The following is an 8896-nucleotide window of genomic DNA, read 5'->3' on the forward strand; positions in this document are numbered from 1 at the left end:
AACTTGTACGCTATTTGGCCTTTAGTATGTTTATTTATATTTTTTAAAACAACACAATAAATAATTTATTGCGTCAGCGCTTTTCTGGATATACCCAAGGAACGCTCTAAGCCAAATATTTGAAATTCGACGATGTATAAGTACCGAAACCGTTGAAAAGCGATATCTCAAAAATGCCGAGAATAAATAGCCAAATTCATCTAAAGCCAACTTTGTCTGAGCGAGTTGAAACCTTAGTTTCTTAATAAGGTACAACTTAATAAGCCAGATATTGTGTTGATAAATAAATGACACTAAGCACAATGGTTATGACTTTCTTTTCAAGCTCTCAGGGATGTATCGGTATATGAAGTGTGTCTTACATAAATATTTTATTTATCGATAAAAAAGCAGGTAGTATACCGCCGTTCAAAAGTCATCACTTTTGCATAATACGTGTGACAATTTGTACCAGTTCATTTCATTATTTAAACTAGCTATAGTTTTCCAAATGAAAAAATGAGGAATTGCTCATTTGATGTATGTTTACAAATAATAAATCTGATGCAATTGTTCGAATATCATTGAAATTGATATTGTGTTGATGAATAAATAACACTAAGCAGAACTGTTATGACTGTCATAAATGAAGTGTATCTTACGTAAATAACTTGATTATCGATAACTTTGCCATAATACCTGTAGCACTATACCCGTTTATATCTCAAAAAACTAATTTTCCAAAGAACCAATGGGAATCAAACTAAAACAAAGAGGCGTGTTTAACGTAGAAATTAGCTTCATAGCAATTGTTCGATTTAGTTCAACCAAATAAAATGAACAGTGTTAAGTTCATAAGGCATAATGTAAAACCAATATTACAAAACATGTCACAAATGGCGATAACATGGATATGTGTCATCATTTAAGTTGCTGAATGTGGTATTGTATTTTTCTTGTACATGTTGCATTCAGTTTGTATATTTCTAAAATGACCTGCTTTTTGATAAAAAAAAATATGGGTGTTTACATGTACAACCCACTATTTTTCAACATGTTCAATACCAAGTCAGTAATATGGCAGTAATTTGTCTTTATGAATAATTGATGTTTTTTTTTCAGTTCTGTGTTTCAGTTTTCCCGTTGGTTTCCTCTAATAGTTGATATGTTCCATCGGTTCTGATTTGTGACCAGGATTAGTTTTCGCTTAATTGATTTTATGACTATTAAACAGCGGTGAATCACTGTTGTAATTATTTTAATGGTCTATTGGCTTTAAAGCATCTGGTTATCTTTTATCCGAAACATTTCATTTCAGGAATATAGTTCATTACGAGTATATGACAAAATATATGAAAATTCTGTAGAAATATATCAATTTTTTTTCCAGTTAAAAGCAAACAATTTAATGTATTTAATTAGTATTATTTTAACTATCGTTCATACTATAAACGTAATATTTTATAAAAATCATTGTTTCTGTTTTTAATATGCTTTTGAAATTAAATCCAGTACATCAAGTACAATTTTTGTTTAGAATTATTTGTTTTTCTATAAATGCATCAAGTTATTGTGTCTGGTGCTGTAGATGGGGATTATGAACAGTATCTAATTAGTTCACCAATTTATTTTACACATACATCTGCTGGAGATGAACCGTCATGGTGGGTAGTGGATCTTGGTACAATTTATGACATTGTTATCTTTGGTAGAACTGACTGCTGTAGTAAGCTTTATTTCATAGCACCGATTTGGTCTTGGATGAGATAGTAAGAGTTGGTCCCTTTTTGCACACCGTTATGCTCAAGCAATACTTATAAATTAATTTATATTGAGTAGCATCCAGATGACGTCTGACTGAAATTATATAAGAACGAAGATGCAAGACTACAATAACAATTGATTCACATGTATTAACCATTCATATCGAATTTCTTTCAAAATAGCTATGTACATCATTTGAAGAAGGATTTTCCAAATTTAAAGGCGAGTCCATTTTGTTGAGATCATGTCAATTTCCCTTTTTTTTATTATGGTATTTTTCTTTTTTTTTATTTGAAGGTGGTTGTGGTTGTCAAGCTTTCATCTGGTTAATCAGGAAAATTATGATAAATTTAATAATAAAATAAAGACATGGTATGATTGCTAATGAGAGCATTATCCAACAAAAGAAGTAGATAAACAATCGACGGAAACCGTCACCCCTCCAACAATAACAAAAAATTCGTAACTGTCAAACGAATTGACAAACTTCTTTCTATATCAATTTGACGAATGTTAAGGATATATTAAGTTGAGGTTTTAAAAATTGTTGTCAGTTGTTCGGACTCCTTGTGTTTTTCCCTACAATTACAATACAAGATAAAATATTTCGCCCAATAACACCCATTTTTCTTTTCATAAAAGACTACATTATTTGTTACACGTTGATGACTGCTGTACCCTTATTTTTACTATTTTATTTATCATGTCTGTTTAGTTCACGCATCATTGTAAACATAACGGAATTTGATGAGACTGTCATCAAAGTGAGAGGTTAGTGCTCAAAAACCAGGTTTAATCCACCATTTTCTACATTTGAAAATGCCTGTACTAAGTCAGGAATATGACAGTTCTTGTCCAGTCGTTTTTGACGTGCCTTGTCATTTGATTTTGCCATGTGATTATGGACTGTCCGATTGGATTTTTCTCTGAGTTCATTATTTTTGTGATTTTACTTTTATTTAGCTCCTATAATGTAATTTTCTAAAGTTTAAGAAGATTCTTCCATGTCTCAAAAACGAGCTCCACAACCAATGTTTTTAGATTCTTTTGTTCCTTAACTGTTCCTCTTTCGAATAACAGTATCAATTTTAATGTCTTGATGTTTTCAAATTTTACCTAAATACATCCTTAATTCATTCTGAAACATTGGTCATGATATGTAAAATAAAATGGGGCAGTCATAGTACATTTACTCATAAACAATGAGATTATACTTTAAGGAAGACTGTTCATATTTTTTTATCGTATCAATTTGATAACCAAAAACACAAGAGATAAATGTATCTGTTTCTCTCATACTTTTACAACATTTATTGATTAAATAGCCGGTAACTCACAAAATATATAAGTTTGTTTCATAATAAGTTCATATAGTTTGATAATCATCAATATATATCGCTTTGTCGCATGTTAATTGATTTAGCAGTAATAAACTTGTTATGGAGAGTGAATCCAGATCGTTATCAAACTTACTTTTAAAAGCTTTACATGTTTTTTTTTTAATGAAAAACCGCTCATCTGTTGACATATATATAAATATATATTCTCGATTTCTAATAATCAGTTGTAATGCCAAAAGTATTATTATTTCATAAATGTATTTATGTCTTTTATTATATATCATTTATTCCAAAGAAAACAGATAATCTAAAAATATCAATGTAAAAGTAAGAAGATTTGGTATAATTGACAATTGGATGAATCATCAACAGAGACAATATGACATACAGTTTAAAACTTAAAGTCACCATACGGATTCAACAATGAGCATAACCGATACTACAAAAAAGTCCAGACATTACAAATTTAACACAATTACTAAAAGAACAATATGCGGTCTTATCATTCTACAAATGATAATGGTTTACAGCAATATACAACAACTGAATTACAGGCCTCAATTATAGATAGACATAAACAGAATGTAGCTGGGATTAAAAAGTTTGATGGCGCAAAACAATGTTTATTACCTTGGACAGTGGTGTAATATTACAATACAAAATCGCACTATCAGTTGAAAAGAGTCTAACTTATCATAAAAATTCACAGAAGAAATTACTTCAACATAAACACATACCTAACATGGCAGGGTATTTACACATTCAAATAACAACAAAGGCACACAATACTGATCTTAGAATGCACATAGTTACTAAGAGCTCGTTCAAAGCCATTAACAAGTAATAAAACATTTATGCTCCTAGTACTAAAAGTTTGTTCCCTATTAAGTCATTCTTTTTAGTTATTAATATTTTTTATCACATTCTTTTTAGTTATTAATATTTTTCATCACGTATTGTCATTACGATACTATTCTTACATGTATTCTCAATGTTTCTTACATGACTGGCGTACTGAATTATAATCCTGGTACCTTTGATAACTAATTAGGATTGTTAGAAAGTATCCTGAAGTAAATTGTGTAAAGAAAAAAATCCTGTTTTTCGGTATCTTACTTATAAAATTAATGGACTTTCATTCTTCCAGTTAACATTACATAATATCTGCAGTTAAAGTTCTTAAATGGTTTATTAGAAGTAGGCGAGACACTGGGAACCCGTGCACATTTTTTATCTTGAGTATAAATATGCAAACTTTAGTTCAAATCCGACACTCTATTGGACTAAAACATTAACTTAGTTTGTCAAAAGCAGTGAAATGTGCTTAACCATTATACAGTCGGTTATACATTCAAATAAGATATAAGTGTACAGGAAAGTATTCGGGTCTAGAATTTCGCATGATTTTACTTCTAAACACGTCTCAAAAGTGACGGTTACAAAATTTCCTTTACCGACTTTGACTTTTCTCTTTCGAAAACAAAATATCGTACATGGGAAAGGGTTGATTGTTTTGAGTATGTTCTAACGACAGTTCATTTTTTTTTTACTGCTTATTTTTTTTAAATGTTCTGTTCCAAGTTAGGAATATGGCCATTATTAAATTATAGTTCGTTTCTGTGTGTGTTACATTTTAACGTTGTGTTTCTGTTGTGTCGTTTCTTTCCTATTATATTTGAGTGTGAATTTATATTACTATAAGACGTGTCACGGTACTTTTCTATCCCAAATTTATGTATTTAGTTTTGATGTTATATTTGTTATTCTCATCGGATTTTGTCTACTGCTTAGTTTGTTTCTGTGTGTGTTACATTTTAATGTCGTGTCGTTATTCATTTAATCAAATAGAAAACTCTATAAAATCAATTTTTCTCACATTTATACTCATTTACCAGAATTATAACAAAGAAATCACTGTGTAAACTCTAATTTATCTTTTACTGTACATTTTATACTCCCTCCCCTGTTTCAATTTTTAAAAGAATTTGAAAACAAGACTTTGATTATTGCCAGCTTACCCTATTTTCATATTTTTTGATATAAAAAGCCTAGAAACTGTTTAAAACTGTTTTGATAACATATTGAAAGCGTATCAGAATACTACAAATGTTATATTTAGAAGTCAATCATTATAACATTCAAGATTATATAAAGTATCCAATCCTGCCTCTGTCTCCAGTCCACATCTTAATGTATGCCTATTTGTCAATTAAAGTTTACATTTTCTGCCTAAAATGGTTAATCTAGAATTATTGTCACAACAGTATCATCTGCAACCATATATTTGACACAATTTGGCTAATAAATATACTAGAAGTGTTCAAACAAAGCCATATTTGCAATAGTATGCAGATACAAGTCTGAGATATAAATTCACTTAAAATGTTATAGAGATAACTGCTAACATCTGATTTTTGCATAACTCTCATGCATAGTTATTGCTTTCTATATCAAGAACTTTAAAATCATAAAATCAAAGCATTTGCAAGTTACATTATTTGTTTTATGACCCACGGGGTGGCATTTTTTGTGGGGTCTCAAATTTTAAAAATTATTCTGCTATTTCTTGTAGTTTGGAATATTTAGTACCTATTCAGGATAGAACACACTATTTTAAGTTTTATTGAGATTTTTTTGTAAATCTAGCTTCTATTTTTTATGCCATGGTGACAAAAAAAAGTAGATTTAGGTGTTATGGCTTACTTTTGGGTTATCGACAGGACGGAAACACCCCATAAATAATATTCAGGAAGAATCGATGAGTTTCAATGACTGCGAAGAGTAAATATAAGAACTTCTAAACAATTTAACTTACATATATGCAAATATTATAAAATAATTTGGTATTCGCATAGGACTTTAAGTAAAATATGAATACTGTAAACTGTGAATTAATGAGTTATCATGTCTAAGTCCCAGGATTTTATCAATCTTAAAGAAATATTTATAAAACTTCATATTTGAGTTAATTTCTTTAAAATATGTGAAACAAAGCAAATTTGGTTAAATTCTGAATGTTCTCTCTTTTCACCCTTTATAGGTTGCATTTCTGTAAATATTGACAATGCAATTTCCCATAGCCACTCCTTTTACGGCTAATACTGTTCAACTTTTACTATGAAGTTTTGAAAAATCTTATCCTAGAATTGAAAGTTTATATGCACTACAGCTTTTTACAATGGTAAAAATATAGGGCAGTATGGCATATTTTCAATGTTTATATGACCTGAACTTTTCAGAATTTAAACTAACACTAATTTTCTTAACTACCCCTACCTCGAATGAAGTTACCACATATTTCAATGTAAACAATATGCACATGTATATTTACTGGTAACATTCTCAAGTTATGTCTCCATGAGATGGAACACAGCGAGCACAACTCGGAACCAGTATGTAAACAAAATTAATTTTCTATGCATTTTCAAGATCTCTTTAAAAGAGGCGTGGTTTGGGAAACAGCTGTATTTACAAAGTGCAACCTATATCTATCTGGTTTGACAAAGTGCAACCTATATCTATCTGGTTTGATGACAGTATTATCGCAGTCTGTCATTACAAGCAAAAAAAAAAAAATCACTTATTAAGATGCTGCATGCCCGGAGCACACAGTTGTAGGTATATTCGCATACGAATCAAAGATCGAAATGCATTGGCACTTTGTAAAGTTGAATTACACATTCGTTGAAAATGTTTATTCGAGTATGTTTGTCGTGAAATATTATATGTGTCATATTTTTCTGATAAAATTTAGAAGCTTTAAATTTTCGATAATCCTAAGATTTTTATGTTTATCTTTATATGCTTTAAATAGGTGATTTGTATCTGCGAGCTCATTCTCATGTGAAGTAATATAGATGGTGTTCAAAATTCAACTCCAAATTGAATATACTAATAAAAAATTAAAACATCAAAGAGGAGCAATATTGAGTTCATCGAGGGTCGATAGAGCATTCCCTGACCATTCAATGTCAAACTCAGTTTACATGAAACGATACTACAATAACAGTCAGTATTGTATTATTTATGACTAAACATAGCATGGAAAGCGTAAAAATAAGTATATTAAATGTTATCAGGGAATTAAGTTGAACTAATAAAATAAAATAAATGTTGATTAAAATATCAAACAAGTCATTATTGTTTAATTAGTGCTAAATGATAACATGACGAATAAAATGATAAAATGTATTTATTTTAAATAGCAACCTTCCCTTACATCAGTGGATTTCAAGGTCACAGCTACGATGGACAGGACGAAGTTCTCTTGAGAGTAATAGCCAACAGTGATATTCAGTGTACCTATATGTTATAGATAATGCATATTTTAAGGTTTTTCTTGTCGTAGAACACACCTCGGGGTGTCAGGATTGTTCAAAGAAAGACCTCCCTCCGGTCGGTCTTTCATTTGATCAATCCGGACACCCCTCGGTGTGTTCTACGACAAGAAAAACCTTAAAATATGCATTATCTGACTTATATACCGTCAAAAAATTATTAATTTTATAAAGATTTGTAAAATTAAGTATCCTATTTTACCGACAACACTAAAGTGGAATATTCCTTTCTAACGCGTTCAGGTTTTAATACGCCCTGCAGCTGGGAAATAAAACTCACTAAATAATTTAGATATAAACCTTTTAAAAATTATTAGCCATACACAATAAAAATATTACTGTAACTGCATGAAGTAAGACACAAATGTATTGTTACCATCCAATAACGGTGTATGACAAATACAAGACACATTGTAAGTAATTTATTGTACCACATAGCATATAGAAAAGGGGGAGTGGATATGTTTTTTTCTTCTATTTGTTATGTTATTTCTATCGCGGAAAAGTGGTTATTGTTTTAACAATTTTACTTGAATGGAATGAAAAATTCAGAAAGATTGTCTTTTGAATAGCAATACATTTTATTAAAAGATAATCAGGATATAATTATATACCCTCCGCACCCGACCCTTTCGTGAGTTACGTTAATGTTATTCAATAGACTATAAAATTATCTTATTAGTTGATCATTTGATAGAGTAAAAGGTATACATAAATTTTAAAAAGTTACTGACACGAAGACGAATATAAATACATGTAGGTCACAGTATGATTTCCTATTCAGTGTGTATCGTTCTGAACATGCATGAAATACTTGCCACTGGACGTTAAACAAGCAACCAAAAATCAATCAACCTATTCAGTTTGACTCAATAAGATTTTCAAAATCTTACACACCAATATGTTTAATCTTGATTTATTTTATGAAAGTCTACATTAAAAATCATCTGACATATATGATAATGTTTCTTTATTGTAGCGATAAATTAACAAAACTTAACGTTATTTGTTTCTAAAATTAAAATGCGGGACTACAATGACGATTTCCTTTACACCTATCATCGATTGAACTTTTAAAAATAAATTTCCAAATCGGCAACAATAAACTATTAGACGAATAAAGTTTTGAGGTAAATCATAGATTGCATGTTTATCAAGGAAAATAATGACCTCACACAGGTCATTACTTTATGCCTTTGAGCATATGTCATGGAAACATGGTATGGTCCGGGTTGATTCTGAAAAAGAATGACCTGTCGTTCTGAAAGAAATTAACTCCATATAGCTTACACGAATGACATGCCTATCAAGCAGCTGACTTCAACAATGTTGTGGTAAATTCTGAAAGTAATGTGTTTCTCGTCAATAAACTTTGTTACTCTGTTCACTGATATGTTGTCATTGTAACTAATATAAGTTGTCAAAGGTACCAGGGGTATAATTTAGTACGCTAGACGCGCGTTTCGTCTACATAAG

Source organism: Mytilus edulis, chromosome 13 (genome assembly GCF_963676685.1).
Source record: "Mytilus edulis chromosome 13, xbMytEdul2.2, whole genome shotgun sequence".
Lineage (NCBI taxonomy): Eukaryota > Metazoa > Mollusca > Bivalvia > Mytilida > Mytilidae > Mytilus > Mytilus edulis.